This window comes from Notamacropus eugenii, chromosome 5 (genome assembly GCF_028372415.1).
Source record: "Notamacropus eugenii isolate mMacEug1 chromosome 5, mMacEug1.pri_v2, whole genome shotgun sequence".
Taxonomy (NCBI): Eukaryota; Metazoa; Chordata; class Mammalia; order Diprotodontia; family Macropodidae; genus Notamacropus; species Notamacropus eugenii.
Genome location: NC_092876.1, coordinates 339962026 through 339980815, shown reverse-complemented (window position 1 = coordinate 339980815; position 18790 = coordinate 339962026). Strand labels below are relative to the sequence as shown.

The 18790-nt window shown below is 37.7% G+C and overlaps 1 protein-coding gene across 2 annotated transcripts in view; it reads right to left on the bottom strand.

Moving 5' to 3' along the window:
* MYLK (myosin light chain kinase) overlaps positions 1 to 18790 on the bottom strand; it is a 454770-nt gene that overhangs the window by 382930 nt on the left and 53050 nt on the right. For both annotated transcript variants that reach the window (XM_072613766.1, XM_072613765.1), the window contains exon 3: positions 13544 to 13680. The gene's annotated coding sequence lies outside the window, so the exon portion shown is untranslated. The remainder of the gene's footprint in view (positions 1 to 13543; positions 13681 to 18790) is intronic.

The following is an 18790-nucleotide window of genomic DNA, read 5'->3' as shown; positions in this document are numbered from 1 at the left end:
AGAAAAACTGAATTTTCCATGAAAACTTTACGAACACTTAGAAGAAATGAATCAAGATAAAAAATGAAATAAACTACAAAATGTCTAACATCAAAAGCAATTGAACTAGAAAGCAATTCAAGGAGAGAGAATTTAAAAATCATTTGGCTTCCTGAAAACCATGACTTTTTTTAAGTCTTGGAAATTTTATTTGAAGGAATTATAAATGAAACTCTCTCAGATCTACTAGAATCAGAAGGCAAAGTACAGACAAAAAGAATCTATCATTCCTCTCTGTATAGGAACGCCAAAAAAAAAGGTCCTAGGAATATCATGGGCAAAATCCAGAACTCTCATTTCCAGGAAAAAATACTGCAACATCCAGAAAAAAATAGTTCAAGTACCAAGGAATGACAGGATCATTTAAGACTTGGCAGATTCTACTTAAATGAGAAGATATCTTGGGATATATTTTTACACAGGAAAAAAGAGATAGAATTACAATCAAAATAATATACCTTGTAAAACTAAATATAACCCTACAGGGAAAAGAGCGCTTTCAAGTATTTCTGATGAAAAGACAAGAGCTGAGTAGGAATTTTGAAATATAAAAAAAATATGAGTCCAGAGAAACCCAGAAAAGTAAATTTATTTGGATGATTAGAAGAAGCTGAGTGATGATATGGTGTTAATATTCTACTAAGAGAGAAGAGACAAGTGTCCCTTCATAACTTTAATAACTTCCAAGGACATAGAGTGAATTAAGTAAGAAAAACAAAGGCAAGGGGTGGATTGGACCTATTCTGAGGGTTTGAAGGGGGAAAGCATAAATAGGCTAAAAGGAGGATACATTAGCAAAGAAAGGAGCAAGGAAGGAGTGGAACTAGCTTTTTCTCATAGTTGGAGTATGTGGAAAAGAAGACCATATAAACACGCAGACAGGAATGGATAGAACAGGCAAGCGATGAGTCTCACTTTTATCTGAAATGAACAATGGGTTGAACTCCCATCTAAGTGTATAAATATATCATACTCAACAGGAATACAAATGGGGATATTGGCAAGGTGGGGCAGTTAAAGGGGAGGACAATACTGAGGAGGGAACAATGACAGGCAAAAACATGTCAGGAGCATGAAGTCGAGATTGAAAGGGAAAACAAAAGAACCAAATCTAAAAAGGTGTCCTAGAGTGTCTCTTAGGCAATTGTCATGGTGTGTGATTGTAAGAGGATACTACTGAGTCATAAGAAATATCACAAGTTTCAGGAAAATCACCAGAATCCTGTGCAAATAAACTGCCAGACCTGTCAGGAAGTCAACAAGACTCATCTTCCAGAGTTCAAATATGACTTCAGGTACTTTCTAGCTGTGTGATCCTGGGCAAGTCACTTCACCCTGTTTGCCTCCATTTCCTGAGCTAGAGAAGGAAATGGCAAACCACTCCAGTATCCTTGCCAAGATAATTTCATATAGAGTCACGAAGCGTTAGATACAACTGAAATAACTGAATAGCCACAACAATAACAATGCATTCACATAGAGTGAACAGAAGCAGGACAATATTTTATTAAAGAATAGCAAAAATCTGAAAAATAAAATCCAAACAAATAATGAGGGATACAAGTGAAGACAATGGGGTGGGGGTGGGGGAAGGTGGAATAGTGAAGAGGAAGAAAGAGGGACTGGAAACAAGCAAAATACATTTCCTGATACTGAAATGAGAAATGAATAAAGAGAACAAAATGAAAGAACCAGGATCTAAGACATCGCTCACCTTAGCTTGCCTCGTAGGCAATTGGTAGATAACTGAGCAAATTGTGATATATACGAATATGAGAATATTGAGTCAAAAGAAATCCCAAAAGAGTTTCAGAAAATCCCAAGAATTCTGAGTAGTATGAACTCATGAAGAGTGAGCAGAAGCAGAATGTAAATAAGGACAGAAACCTCTTTAAAAAAAAAAACCCCAAACTTTGAAGACTTAAGCACTCTGATAAATGCAATGATGACCAGTCATGTCTCCAGCAGACCTATGATGAAGCATGTTATCCATCTCCTGACAGAGGAATGGTTTATACAAGGTACAGAGAAATAAACTTCTGGACATGGCCACTGTGTGGATTTATTTGTCTTGACAATGCCTGCTTGTTACAAGGATTTGTTTTCTTTTTCTCAGTTTTAATTGGTGGAGTTCGCAGGGGAGTTTAGCAATAGTGATATAGAAAAGAAGACTACTGAACAATTTTAAAAATGCACAGCACCTAATAGAAGGAAGTTCAGAAGAACGTACAGACATGCAGGACAGTCTTAACATGAATGTACAGACTTTATAACATACTACTAAAAATGAAATATGAAATATTTTCAGAAAAATCACCAGAATCCTGTGTGAATAAAGTGCCAGGTGTGGCAGAAGTCAGGAACACTCATCATTTCATATTTCCTGAAATATGAAATATGGATTCAATTTCACATATGATCCCCTTTTGGGGATTAAAAAATGATGGTGATGTAGAAGAATGGAGTGAAGGAGAAGGAATATGTTTATGACAGCAGAGAAGAAGGGTTTTACGAATAGTCTTCCATGTCTGAACATACTGATGATAATGATTTCTTTATTTTGAAAATAAAGTGAACAAGGAGGAAGAAAAAGCAGCAATTATTCTTCAAACTCTGGGGAGTTCAAGAACTGAGGGGAAAAATAACTACAAAAGCAAGGAAGGCAGTGTTAGAGCAGTTTTAAAATTATCATTGTTGCTGTTGTTATCATTAATCTGACTCCAAAAGGACAACAAATGCCAAAGAACAGTCGCCCCACAGCAGAGTTCCAGCTGTTCAACAAACTAAACCTTAGGTCCGGAATACATGGCAATGGTGCCCCTCCAACAAAGTCTGAAAATAAGAGGCAGCCACTGTAATAGCACCTTCATCCTTTTGGGGAAGCAAACAGGAAATAAAAAGAACTGGTATCTAAAATAATGGTATTTCAAGGTGAATAGATGACATTTGATGCTGCTGAATTTTTTTTTATTGAATTTTGCATGTGTTAAGATTCCCTCATCTGGCTCATCTATTCGGGGGTAAAAATTTTAATTTAATTTTTTTAATTTTTTGTTTCTTTTACTTTAATTTTTAATCTAAAATAATTTTATTTTATGTCTTTTTATTTGAATACATTCAGGATGTCATTGTTTTTACCCTGATAGATTTTTATAATTGAGTTTCTGTGTGTCTCATCTAATTAAATTATATTTTCAAGTAGCATTATTATAATACCTGCAAGAAAATCAAAGCTCACGTTCATTTAAAGCTTTCATCTGATTAAAAAAAAAATCAAAACAAAAGGAAAGGTCATACCAGACTAACTTCATTTCCTTTTTATTTTTGACACAATTACTAAATTGATAAGTGAGGGAAATAGTAGAGATCAAGTTTACCTCCTTTTATGAAGCATCTTTTGGAGAGGATGAAGTAATATGAATTAAATCATTGGTGTCAAACTTAAATAAAAACAATCCCTGCAGACCAGATATTGACTTAGAAAATCACAAATTAATATTTTCTGTGTTATATTATATTTTTGTTTTGTTAAGCTTTTCTCAATTACATTTTAATTTGGTTCTGGCCACACTGGGGAGTTTTAATGGCCATGTGTCTACTGGGCAGTGAGTCTAACACCTCTGATCTAGAAGACTGTGTTCAGTTCTGGGAACCAGTTTATCGATACTATTGGTAATAATAGCTAGCATTTATAGAGCACTTAATAAGTGCCAGGCACCCTGCTAAGCACTTTACAAATATCCTCACAACAGTCCTGGGAGATAGATACTATCATTAACCATTTTACAAAGGAGGAGCAGATAGAAGTTAAGTGACCTACCAAAGGTCCTGCAGCTAGTAAATATCTTGAGGACAAATCTGAACTCAGATCTTTCTGACTCCAGGCCCAGTACTCTATCTGTTGGCCATATAGCTGCCTAGGAACGTTGATATGTGCACGGTGGAGCATCCACAAAAGGGCAACCTGGATCACCCTAAGAGCTTTGTGTCCGTGCCATATAATGGCTGGTTGAACTAGAGAAGACTCAGGAAGAATATGATGGTTGTCTTCAAATTTTGAAAGATTATAATGTAGAGGAAAGATTAGATTTGCTCTGCTTGACTCAAGAGGGCAGAACCAGGTGGTATCCATGGATGCAATTAATAGGCCAATTTAGGCTCAGAAAAAAGCAATTCTTAAAAATTAGAGCTCTCCAAAAATAAAATGGGCTGCCTTAAGAACTGGTTGTTTCTTTCTCCTTGGAGTTTTCCAGCAAAAGCTAGCTAGCCACTTGTCCATCTGTTATAAGGAGGCTTCTTTTCAAATATGAGGTGGACTAGGGGAAGATGACTGATCAGGTCCCTTCCAGCCCTCAAATTCTGTGATTCTCCCTACTTTCAATCTCTCCCATTGCCAGTCCTTCCTCTACACAGTTGATAAATTAATATTCTGAAAATACAGGTCTACTACTCCCTTGCTCAAAAAACTTTCAATGGCTCCCTATTGTCCGTATGATAAAATAAACTCCTCATCTTGGCATTTAAAGCCCTTAACAGTCTGGCTTGCATATACCTTTCCATATTTATTTCATATTACTCTTCATCACTAATTCTATAGTTCTGCCAAACTAATCTTATAGCTATTCCCCTGATTCACCATTCCCTCTTCCAACTCTGAACCTTCATATAAGCAAATACTTCTCTCTACTTTTGCCTCTTGGAATCCTTCACTTCCCTCAAGGTACAGCTCAGATATTATCACCTTCAAGGAGTCTTTTCTCATCCAAGAAGCAGTTTTTTTTAACATTCTCTCTTGCCTCAAATTGTCATGTATTTACTGTGTATATGTAAGCATCATGAGTGTTGCGTGTCCCCAAAGTTTTAGGGTCAGTTTTTGCTTAAGAGTTTCAGGATATGAGGCAGGGAGGAGCCAGGATGACAGAGTAGAAGGGTGGACCTGTAGAAGCTTTCCTCCCACAGCCCATAAAATACTTGTAAAAAATGACTCTAAACAAATTCTTGAGTAGCCAAAGTCACAAAACGACAACGTGAAAGAGATTTCCAGCCCAAGGCAGCCTGGAAGACTGACAGGAAAGGTCTATTGTACTGGTCTTGGAGTGGAGCGCAGCCCATGGAGTGCCGCCCAGCGTTGGCTGTGTGGTGCAATTTGGACAGGACCAGGGCAGGCTTCAGCAGCTGTGGTTTCCAGATTTCTCAACCCACAAACAGCAAAGACAGCCTCAAAGGTCAGGGAGAAAGCTCTTTCACCTAGGTGAGAAGGGAGCAGGGTCCTCTCCTAGTCTCAGCCCCAGGCGGTGGCAGCGTCCATTTTTGGAGCACTCAGCCTAAAGACCCTGGGGGAATCGAGTTGCTGATCTGGGTCTCAGTCCTCAGTGGCAGCCCTGGGTGGAGGAGGAGCACTGGCTGGTGGAGGCTCTGGAAAGGGAATTTTACTAGCAGATAGATCCTAGGCAGAAAAGCTGGTGGTTGCTCCCAAACCAGAGTCCACCTTGGAGGAACTGAGAATTTAAAGCTCCCTAGAGTATACCCTCCTCTTGACAAAGAACTCAAAAGTCAAGTAAGTGGCTGAGAAAATGCCCAAAAAAAAGGGAAAAAAAATAAGACTATAGAAGGTTATTTTCTTGGTGAGCAATACAGATATTTTCTTCCATCCTTTCAGATGAGAAAGAACAATGAATACCATCAGAGGAAGACATAAAAGGCAAGACTTCTGCATCCAAAACTTCCAAAATAAATATGCAATGGTCTCAGATCATTGAAGAGCCCAAAAAGAATTTTGAAAATCAAGTAAGAGAGGTGGAGGAAAAATTGGGAAGAGAACTGAGAGTGATGCAAGAAAATCATGAAAAGGAAGTCAATAGCTTGCTAAAGAAGACCCAAGAAAATGTTGAAGAGAATAACACCTTTGAAAATAGACTAATGCCAATGGCAAAAGAGACCCAAAAAACCAATGAGGAGAAGAATGCTTTAAAAAGCAAAATTAGTCAAATGGAAAAGGAGGTGCAAAAGCTCACTTGAGAAAACAGTTCTTTAAAAATTAGAACAGAGCAGATGGGAGCTAATGACTTTATGAGAAACCAAGAAATTATAAAACAAAATCAAAAGAATGAAAAAATTGAAGATAATGTGAAATATCTCATTGGAAAAACAATTGACCTGGAAAATAGATCCAGGAGAGACAATTTAAAAATTATGGGACGACCCGAAAGCCATAATCAAAAAAAGAGCCTACATATCATCTTTCAGGAAATAATCAAGGAAAACTGCCCTGATATTCTAGAACCAGAGGGCAAAATAAATATTGAAAGAATCCACCCATCACTTCCTGAAGGAGATCCAAATAGAAAAACTTCTAGGAATATTGTAGCCAAATTCCAGAGTTACTAGGTCAAGGAAAAAATATTGCAAGCAGTTAGAGAGAAACAATTTGAGTATTGTGGAAATACAAGCAGGATAACACAAGATCTAGCAGCTTCTATATTAAGGGATCGAAGGGCATGCAACATGATATTCCAGAAGTCAAAGGAACTAGGATTAAAACCAAGAATCACCTACCCAGCAAAACTGAGTATAATACTTCAGGGAAAAATGGTCATTCAATGAAGTAGAGGACTTTCAAGAATTCTTGATGAAAAGACCAGAGCTGAATAGAAAATCTGACTTTCAAACACAAGAATCAAGAGAAGCATGAAAAGCTAAACAGGAAAGAGAAATCATAAGGGCCTTACTAAAGTTGAACTATTTCCAATCCTACATGGAAAGATAATATTTGTAACTTTTGAAACTTTTCTCAGTATTTGAGTAGTTGGAGAGATTATAAAGACACATACACATACGCATACACACACACACACACATATACAGAGGGCACATGGTGAGTTGAATAGGAAGGGATAATATCTAAAAAAATGAAATTAAGATGTGAGAGAGGAATATATTGGGAGGAGAAAGGGAGAAATGGAATGGGGCAAATTCTCTCATAAAAGAGGCAAGAAAAAGCTTCTTCAATGGAGGAGAAGGGGGGAGGTGAGAGGGAAAAAGTGAAGTTTACTCTCATCACATTTGGCTCAAGGAGGGAATAACAAGCACACTCAATTTGATATGAAAATCTATCTTACACTACAGAAAAGTAGGGGATAAGGGATAAGTGGGGTGGGGAGGGATGAGAGAAGGAAGAGCAAGTGGGAGAAGGGAGTAATTAGAAGAATACACTTTTGGGGAGGGAGAAGGTCAAAAGAGAATAGAATAAATAGAACAGAATAGAATAAATAATAAATAAATAATAGAGTAAATAAAATAGATTAGAATAAATGGGGGCAGGACAGGATGGAGGGAACATGACATTCCCTGACTTTTCCATGACTTTTCACAACATGACTATTATGGAAGTCTTTTGCAAAACTACACATATAAAGCCTATATTGGATTGCTTGCCTTCTCAGTGGGGATAGGTGGGGAAGGAGGAAAGGAGAGAAGTTGGAACTCAAAGTTTTAGGAACGAATGTTGAGAATTGTTTTTGCATTCAACTGGAAAATAAGAAATACAGGTAATGGGGAATAGAATTCTATTTTGCTCCACAAGGCAAGGGAGAAGATGGGGAAAAGAGAAGGGAGGGGTGTGATAGAAAGGAGGGCAGATAAGGGGAAGGGGTAATCAGAATGCATGGTGTTTTGGGTTGAGGGGAGGAGAGAAAATCTGGAACTCAAAATCTTGTGGAAATGAATGTTGAATTTAAAAAATTGAAATAAATAAAAAAATTAAAAAGAGTTTCAGGATATGGAAAAATTTATGTGTTGACACAAAGTGACGTGAGTAGAACCAGGAGAACACTGTACAGAGTAAAAGCAATATTGTACAATGCTGAAGTAAATGACTTCGTCATTCTCAGTAATACAATGATCCAGAACAATTCCAAAGCACTCCTGATGTAAAATACCATCTACCTCCAGAGAAAGAACTGATGTTGTCTGAATACAGACTGAAGAATGCTGTTTTTCACTTTCTTTCTGTTTTTTGAGTCTTCTTGCATAAAATGACTAATATGGAAATGTTTTACACTTACACAAATATAACCTATATCAAATTGCTTAACTTCTGAGGGAGGAGGGAGGGGAAGGAGAGAAGGAGAGAATTTGAAACTCAAAACTTAAAAAAAAAAACCCTCAAATGTAAGAAATTATTTTTACATTTAATTTGGGGAAAAACAGCATAAAAAAAAGAGTTTGGAGATACCATGTACTTAGAAAAAGTAGCATATTATTCTATAGCAAACCAGTATTGGAGTCAGAAAGACATCATTCCAAATCACACCCTAGTTGTGTCAACATGGACAAGTCAGTTATGTTCTCAGTACCACAGACCATTGTCTAAGACTAAATTACAAAGGACTTTCATCAATGGAAGGGATTTTCACATTGGAAATTAATATTCTTGAAGAATTCATAGTTTTTGACAAAAAAAAATGTCAGAGTATATGATTCAACATTTTTCTTAATTTTAAAAATTATTCCTATCTTACTTTTCCTGTGATAAATCAGAAGGTAAAGATATATTTTTATCAGAGTCATGGAATTATTTGTATTGGAATCTTTGAAGAAATTTTGGGGGACACAGGATTTTTTGATGGAAATAATGGTTAAGGGAAGACAAGTCGCACTCCTGGAGGGCACTGCTTCTTTTTCTCCCTGAGAATTTCCTTATCTCAAGTTCTGGAATTTAGAGATAAAGTGGTTGTTGCTTCTGCTGCTTCTGTTTCTTTGAACAGAAGTAAAAAGCTTTTTAGAGTCACTTTCTTTTCGGTATTAACAGCTTCACCTGGTGCCCTGATGCTATATGTCATGGGTCTGTCTTTAAAATGCATAAACCAGCCCTTATTTGCATAAAATTTTTTCCTTTGATCCCTCAACAAGCTGTTGCTTCACAGTGTCAGAAAGCTTTATGACTCTGGCTTGAATCCTGGCCATACTCAAAACTCAAAAGGCACAAAGCCATGAGTTTGATATTAAATCCACAAAATCAAGTTTTCTCTCTTAGCCACAAGCTCTACATTTCCTTATGGTAGTAGACTACACTGCATTTTCCACTTATCAGTCACTCTCCAGACTTTCAGGACTGGATATTATGGCTAAATATTCATGAATTTTGGGATTTGATAGTATGATTATACGTTCCACTTTCCAGTCATATCCAAGACATATCCTTTGCACTCTAGCTTCCTCCTCCCACGGAAACGAATACCACAGTCTGGGACTTGGGGTTCTGATGAATGAGATTTCATCTTCACCTCTGTCCTGACCCAGACCCACCTCATCATTTCCTAGATATCTCCATGTCATATTGCCTCACTTGAACTGTATTGTCTTTCTCCATTAGAGTGTAGGCTCCTTGTGGGCAGAGACTGTCTGCTGTCTTATATTTGTATCCCCAGGACTTAGTAAAGTATTTGGTACATAGTAAACACTTAATAAAGGCTTTCTTATTCGTTCATTCATCATGGTCCTGAACTCACAACACTGATTTTATTTAAACGTTGGCTTTCTCTATCTCACCAAGGCTGGAAATGCAAAGGCTACTCATAGATCCAGTCTCACTGATGATCAGCTTGGGAGTTCTGACCTGCTCATTTCTGATCTGGGGCCAATTCACCCCTCCTTTGGCAATATGGTGGCCCCTTCTCCTTGGGGCTTATCCACAGTAATTGCAGTGCAGATGCTTCCTCTGTTTAGCCCACTACAGCTCAGAATACCCAAGCTCAGGACACCCACCAGTCTCAGCCTCTCCAGTAGCTGAGATTACAGATTTGTACCTCCATGTCCGCTCTTATGCAACCAACTAAATTCTGCCTTTTGAAGACATCTCCTTGGGAGAGTAAATACTTATCTAAAAAGTCCTTCCATAGGTCAAAATATTCTTGACACTCTTTCATTTGGAACTGTTTCAAAGATAGTTTATCAACCAGAGAAGAAAATTATTCCCAACATTTTAGAGGTCACAGGCAATAGTCTCCCTTAGTCTGACACCTCTTTCTTCTCTCTGGATCACCTTAGTTCTACCTTCTGCCAGCCCAAGGACTCTGAGTGGCAATCCTGGCTAGGAGTTAACAACTTCAGAGAGAAACACTAGGAAGACAGAGGAAGGATGGAAACTGAGGGACCCTTACTCAGGGTAAATGAGGAAGCAAAGTAACAGAATTTCCCTTCATTTTTATGGTATCAAGATTTTTATGGTATGTTATAAATGGATATTATGAGTGGAACTGACAGAGACCTAGTTGACATCACAAACTGATGACCGATAGTACTATATTTTCAGATAGACTCCTATTTTAACAAGTCAGAAGGGAATTCTGGGTCAACCATTGTTAAACTGGCATCCAATTGTTAGATTGTACATAAGAAGTGCAACTAATTGTTTTTCATTTTTATAAAATCTCTCTTGTACAGCAAATCACTAGCACATGCTTGGGGCAGCTAGGTGGCACAGTGGACAAAGTGTCAGACCTGGAGTTCAAATCTGGCCTCAGATACTTAATAGCTATATGACCCTGGGCAATTCACTTAACCCTGTTTGCCTCAGTTTCCTCATCTGTAAAATGAGCTGGAGAAAGAAATAACAAACTATTCCAGTACTTTTGCCAAGAAAACTCCAAACAGAGTCAGATGGACACAACTGAAACAACTCAACAAGTAAACAGGAACCAGCGGTAGTAAGGGAGTTGTACACAAAGGAAAAGATTAGACAAAAGAGAATGTTTTGTCATTCCCAATTCTGTGTTGCCCAAGAGGGTAAACATTCCTCCAGATTCTGCTATAACTACATCTGAATATAAAAATCAGAAACTGTTAATGCAATTTGACATGTATTTCAAAATATTTTCTTGGTCATGTTTTGGCATTTAATTCCCTCTCCCTCTTTGGTCATCTTGGTAGGAAGTATTTCAGAGCTGTTTACCCTTGAATTGTTGACAGATATAAAGCTACAAAGCTCTGACCCTAGGTTGGGGGCTGGGAACTGAAGTCTAAGGCATTGCTTTATGTAAATTTCAGCTCTTACAACTTAGGAAAACTGTTTGAATCCATATGATTTCTGAAGGGCCACATGTTCATTTAGCCTTTTGTTTAGATATGGTAATTAACAAAGCAAATATTAAACATTCCATGGTCTGTCTCCACCCAGTGGCAGACTTGAGTCCTCTCATGTTACATTCCCTACCAGTTTAAAAACAGTCAAGTGGTATCACCAAAAATGGAGCATACATGTGTGTGCAGGCACATGCAGTGTAATGGTGTACTGGATTTGGAGTCAGGAAGACTTAGGTTCAAATCCTGCCTAAGACGATTGACTGTGTGATACTAGATAATTCCTTTAACCTCTTGGAGCCTCAGTTTTCTCATCTGAAAAACGAGGAAATTGACTTGAAGTCTTCTAAGGTCCCTTCCAAATATAAATCTATCATCTTATGAAAACGCAAAACATCACTAACATTTTGAAAAATGTCAAGTTTTATCATCATCTAGGCATTTGAACACTGCTGTGCTCACATAAATATCTCATCAAGAGGACAATTTTCTTTTATTCACTATAATGACTCCAAATTATGCAAAATTCTCATTTCAAGTAGCTAGCTACATCCACTCCAATGAAAGGGTTAGTAAAGCTTGTTGCATAAGTGAAGGAAGTTATTTGGACTGAGACATGGAAACTAAACTGACCATTTTAATTACATTTCTTTCTTTTAAAACTTTTTTTTTATGCCCATCAGTTGGGGAATGGCTGAATAAATTATGGTATATGAACGTAATGGAGTACTACTGCACCATAAGAAATGAGGAACAAGAAGACTTCAGGGAGGCCTGGAAGGACTTCTATGATCTGATGCTGAGCGAGAGGAGCAGAACCAGGAGAACTTCGTGCACAGCAACAACCACAGTGTGCGAAAGTTTTTTCTGGTAGACTTAGAACTTCACTGCAATGCAAGGACTTAAAAAAAAAATTCCCAGTGGTCTTCTAAGGCAAAATGTCCTCCACATTCAGAGAAAGAACTATGGAAGTCAATCGCAGAACATAGCAGATCATTTTTTGTGTGTGTGTATTATGTTTTGGTTTGTTATATGATTTCTCCCATTCATTTTAGTTCTTCTACACAGCATGACTAGAGTGAAAATGTATTTAATAGGAATGTTTGTGTAGATCCTATAAAGAATTGTATGCTCTCTTGGGGAGAGAGGGAGGAGGTGTGGGGTAGGTAGGGGGAAAAAAATCTAAGTTATATGGTAGTGATTGTAGAACACTAAAAATAAATAAAATTAGTAAAATAAAAAATTCCATGCTGCAGGGGAAGGATTGGGACTGGAGAGAAGGAGAGAATTTGAAACTGAAAATTTTTAAAATACTAAAAAATAAAAATGTTTAAGAGAAACATTAATCACTAAAAAACAAAAACAAAACCTTTTTTTTTTTTTTGAGACAATCAGGACTCAGTGACTTGTCCAGGGTCACAGAGTTAGTAAGTGTGTGAGGCCACATTAGAACTCAGGTCATCCTGACTCCAGGGCCAGGGCTCTATCCACTGTATTACCTCAATGCCCATGTTATATTTCTTTTTTTTAAAAAAAGTGATAGTATTTTAAAATATAAAATTCTATTCCAAGCTCAAATCATGCTCGAATGCAGAAGTGAATTATTAATTGTCCATCTTTTGACATGTTTTAGGAAATGTGTTTTGGAAAGATGTGTTTGGGAACTCGTTTTGAAGGGGGGACTTTCTAATATAGTTCTCCTTCAATATCATATCAGACCTTGAAAGTAACCCTTTATTCTAAAAGAGTACATAGTATGAGAATTTGTTTTACTTGACTATATGCATTGTTACAAGGGTTTTGATTTCTTTTTTTAAAAAGTTTTTTCAGTATGGAGGGGAAGTAAAAGGGAGAGAAAATAGATTTTTGTTATTTAAAAAGAAATAAAACATAATTTTATAAAAGGCCAGATTAGGTCATTGCTAAAAGATCCACCAGGTAAGGAATTTTCTTGGCCCAGAGCAACTCATTAAATCATCTACCCAAACATAGAAGAGTGGAAATCTAGGTCAGTGGTAGGAATAGAACCCACGCTGATAAAATCCTGTCTCATTGCAAACATTGAAGGGGTATTAGGGAGGGGGTAGGTACAGGGATTGTGCAAGACAGCCCTCAGCCTAAGGGTGGGGTGCTGCTGACTGACTGATCACCCTGACTTTTCCCACTAACGAATCAGTCAGCCCCAGGATTGTGGAGCTGAAAACAAATGGTAGAGAACCAAAGCCAAAGCACGTTGCTCAACCCACCCACCTTTCCAGGGATTGAAGGCTGGCTGGTATCTCATCATAGAAGCACTAGGTGGTTTATAAAAAGGTCTCTCCAGACTTTCAGGGGAGTCTATCACAGCCTCTCCTCTCACCAGACTCTCCTGAGACAGACTGAGAGGACAGGTCACCTCAAGTACAAAAATGCTGTGCCTACTCACCGAGGTCACTGCTGCAGTTTGTTGTGGCAACCACAGAGGCTCAAGGGTGGCTCAGGTAGTTTCCTGGTAGGAGTAAGACAACTGGAGCTGCTGGAGGGACCACTGCTGTTCCCAGAACACTAAGAATGGGTCCAGTTCTGGGCAGGAAAAAAGGAAAGAGCATTTCAGACATAACATTTAAAAAAGATAAAATAACTCTGCTTCTGTGTGTGTGTGTGTGTGTGTGTGTGTGTATGTGTGTGTGTGTGTGTGTGTATATAAAACATTTCATTAGGGTATGTTCCCAGGGAATTTTATTTTATTTTTAAGGTGAACATCTATTGAATACTTAATCATAAAGTATATTATTTTTATCCATTTAATTTAAAACTAAATTATTAATTTAATTAATAATTAATATTGATTAATTTAATTAATATTTAATATTAATTAAAAATTAAAACAACTAAACTTTTAAAAATTAACAACTAAACTTCATTTTATTATGTAAACCTTAAAAATACCCATTTTGGGGGAGATATTAGGGTATTCCTGAGTATACCTGGTGTGCCCTGTACACATGCCTGTGACAATGCTCCAAATGAAGGCATGCACAAAGGGGCTTTGGGAAGTATAATTTGATTCCTCAATGTTGGCAATTGACCTTGTTATTTTCATATAGTCATGTAGCGGGTGGAGTGAAGGCCTTTGAGGCAGTTAGATTTGGCTCCAAGTTCTTCCTCTGACATACACTGTGTGAACTGGACAGATCACTTAACCTTTCAATTTCCCCAAGCAACTTTCTAAGGCTACAAATAGGCTCCTACAAAGGAGGACAAGGGCATGCGATATAAGGCAAAGATCACTGGACTTGGAAGAACTGAGCTATCCACATCCAGAAAAAGAACTATGGATTCTGAATGCAGATCAAAGCGTACTATGTGCTCTTTTTTTTGTTCTGTTTTGTTTCTTCTTTCTCTTGATCTGTCTCATTGGTTCTCATTCTTCTTTACCACATGATTAATGTGAAAATAGGTCTAATATGAATGTATAAGTAGAGCCTCTATCAGATTGCATGCTATGCTGGAGAGGAGGGAGGAGAAGAAAGGGGAGAAAATTTAGAACTCAAAATCTTATGGAAATGAATGTTGAAAACTAAAAATAAATTAACTAAAAAAAAAGAATTGGACTCAAATCCTGGTTCTGTCATTTTGTGGTTGAGTCTTTTTAGTCATGTTTGATTCTTTGTGGCCCCTTTGTTGCCTATGGAACCAAGGACAAGTCATTGAGGTTCTCTGACCTTCAGTTTCATCAGGTATAAAATAGAGATAGGGCAGCTAGATGGTGCAGCTAGATGGAGTCAGGAAGACCTTATCTTCCCTAGTTCAAATCTGGCCTTAGACAGACCCTGGGCAAGTCACTTATTCCTGTTTACCTCAATTTACTTCTCTGTAAAATGAGCTGGATGGGCTCATAGAGTCTGACATGAAACGATTATACAACAAAAATAAAATAGAGATAGGACTAGACTTGTGATTTCACTGATGTGAGGAAATCCATGATAAGGAAATGCTCTCTATCAATGGAGCCTAGCACCTTCTCTGCAATTTACTACCGTCTGTTGCTTTGAATAGCAATATCAAACTCAAATAGAATTGATACTTGCATATTAGCTTAGAAAACCACAAAATAGCATTATCTATACTGCACTGTGTTTATATTTATTTCTGTTAAACATTTCCTAATTACAACTTTATTTGGTTTGGGGCTGGGTTTAATACCTCTGGCCCAGAACACTGAAAGGGAAAGTAAGCTGATTCAGCGAGCCAACAAGGCAGAGATGGGACTGGAACCCACAGCTAGCTCTTTCTGAGGCCAGTCCTCTATGAACTCTAGCATGTGGCCTCTCCAGCTCTAGAAGATGAATAAATAGAACTAATATGACCTACTCCATAGTGTCGCTTTGTGAGATGAGCACTGTAATCTGTAAAGCACTACGAACCTAAGCTATCTTTACAAACTTTAAATAGGAATGTAGAAGAGGGAATGGAGCTTTAATTTTTTTTAATGAGTTATTATAGAGAAAATAAGAACTAAAGTTTTCCATCTCCACAGTGAGCAGAGAAAATGACTAGAGTGGATTCAAAGGCTATCAGATAGAATCTCCTTATTCCACAGGTGAGAAAAGTGAGACTGAGGGATGGCCCTTGACTCCCAAGTCAGTGTTCATTCTACCCCCTCACAGAGGAAAAACTTTGGCCAGGAGGACTGAGAGCTCTACAGGAAGGGGAAAAGACTGTAAAAAACTGGGAGAGTTAAAGGAAGGGGCTTGTTTGGTGTGTACAAGAAGACCTCTGTACATTTCTATGATTATTAATCTTGTAGCTGGATACAGTGAGACTGGAGAAGAGTGGGGAAAGGGGGGCATGACAGGAAGCCAGCCCCAGTAGGAAACATCTCATTGGGAACAGACTGGGAGATAGAGAGGCAAAATACTTACTATTTGAAAGAACAGAGACCTCAGTAATACCAAAAACCAAATGCAAACACCCCAGGAGATCAGAGAGATGCTCCCAGGAGAGAGAGGCGATTGAAACAAGGCATAACTTCATCTCCTTCCCCCACTGAATTCACTCTTTCCCAAGGGCAAAAGCAAGGCCTTTGCCAGGGATCCATAATTCCTAATCAATTTCATATGGTCCTGCCATCAAGTGGGGATGAATTAAGTAGAGTCTTAAACTCTACTGATCATAGACAAAGGACCAGCATGCACTGCCTCAGGGGAACTAGGTTTGGCCCCAGGCTCCCTCCTCTGGAATATGCACAGAGCAAACCTTAAAGTACTCCCCAATGGAAAAAATGAAATGCTGTTTTTTGTTAGTTTTTGTGTTTGTTTTGTTTTCATAGGGGGAAAGTAAGTGAGATTTTTGACAGTAATATAACTTCAATCTCTAGTAATTGATCATCAAGGGGCAGCTAGATGATGCAGTAGATAGATGCACCAGGCCTGGAGTCAGGCAGACCTGAGTTCAAATATGGCCTCAGACACTGTGGGACGCTGAGTAAGTCACTTAACCCTGTTTGCCTCAGTTTCCTCATCTGTAAAATGAGCTGGAAAAGGAAATGGAAAACCACTCCAATATCTTTGTCAAGAAGACCCCAAATGGAGTCACAAGAGTCAGACACGACTGAATAACTATTCAACAAAATTGATCATCAAAAGTCTTGATGAATAGTACACAGATTTATGCTGTACATTAGAATGAATGGTACAAGAAGCAAAAACAAAGACTCTGTCCTCAGGAAGCTCCCAGTCTGACAAGGAATGCATAATCCCTGAAAGGGCACACTCAGTCTGATGAAAGAAGCAGGTCAGACAGGAGGAAATGAGTATGTCATTGTTATAAGCATGTCATTGTCAACTGTCCTACAATGAGCACCTAAGTAAATTTTTGCCAATTTTGACAAACAGTTACAAAATCAGATAAATAGGAAGGGACTAAAGAGGCCATCTAATCTAACCTGTTCATTTTATTGAAGAGGAAACTATACTAAAGCTCAGAGAAAAAAAGTGACTTTCCTAAGGTCACACACCTGGTAAGAAGCAAAGCAAAAAACAAGTACCCATTCCTCAGCAGGGCTCTTTGCACATAGGACCCATTAGTTCATGATATAAAATGGTTTATTTATTTAAAAGTCATCTGCAGTCTTCATTTGGGGTCTCTAACATCAAAATGGTACTTGTTGAAGTTGAAAAAGTGAAAAATAATGTTCCCGTTTATCCCTGTTCATACTGGGGAGTCTCCACAACTTTCTCATATCTACTTTGGGATGGAAAACTGAACTGATGATTTCAGTGGTGTAGGGAGCTCCCTTCCCAATGCGTGCCAGCACTTTCTCTACAACTGCTAAGTCTTAGTGAGTTAGCTGTCCAGAGTAGGGCTTCTTAAACTTTTTCCACTCTTGACCCCACCAGAACTTCTGGTATATAGCACTGAGAGGCTTGCTGAGGGGTTATTATATGACTAGCTCAGGGTCACAGAGCTAGAAACAGAACTCCATAGTAAGAGACAGAGAAATTGTGATTCATGTATGCACAGCAAATAAATAAAAATCAGAAGATGTGCTTTAAAGCTCTCTTGAGGGATTAACCTCATAGCACTTGTTGAGATTATCTGTAACATGTTTATTAGGGCCCAGTTACTTAAATCCCCTGGGTGATGAGAAGCTTATCTTGAGCTCTGTTCTTTGCTTAATGTACATCATTCTGACAACGAAGTGAATGAAATAAATTCTTTTCTCGGGATATTGAACGAGGTTTTCTAAAAGAAGCAAATAAGATGCCATTATGTTATTAGTATCATAAAGAGTAAAAATAGATTGATATCTTAAAAATAATCAGTTTGTAGATCAGATTTTTCTCAAAAATTTAATAGTTTTATTACCTTTATTGTAATGGACTTAACTGTTTTATCTTTCCATTTTAAAATGTAACCTTTTAAAATTAATTTTATGATGGCTTTATTTCAGGAAGTTAATAATTACAGAGTACTTAGAGAATTATTTGGTGATTAATTTAAATTTGATAGAATTTTGTTTGCAACAATTTTTTTAAAATTATGTTCATATTTATGGAAATAAGAGAAAAGGTGATCTCTAAAGTTCACATGTATTGCCTGTGATTTATAGATTGTTCAGCAGTGTAATTCATATGCCTTTACTCAATAGATTTGAAATAGTACATTTCTGATTGAATGGCATAATGTAACACTGAGTAATAAATAAAAACATTAAACAATGAAAAAAAGTAGAACTTGAACCCATGTCTTTCTTCCTATATTCAAGTCCAGCTCACTCTCTACTATCATTGTGCCTTGCTCATAATATATTCTGGCCCCTACCTCTGACACATTCTGGCTGTGTGACCTTAGGTGGATCACTTATCCTATAGGAAACTCTTTAGTTTTCTTATCTGGGAGCTTCCCTTATCAGTGAAATCACAGGTCCAGTGCCAATCCCTATTCCTATCCCAATCCCAGAGCTTATACAGAAGAGTTAGGGAGAACAGAATGATGGCAAATTTTACTGCTGATCATTGAGGGTTGGGAGATACATGTGCTTCTTTCTTCCATTATCTCCATAATCAGGTGGACTCAATTAGGAAAAGATTCTCAGAGGAGATGAGTTCATGAAGCATTTTTCAAAAAGAGAGACACTGAGTGGTAGGAAGGAAGGAATGACTATAAAGAGATCAGACTATGTGATTTT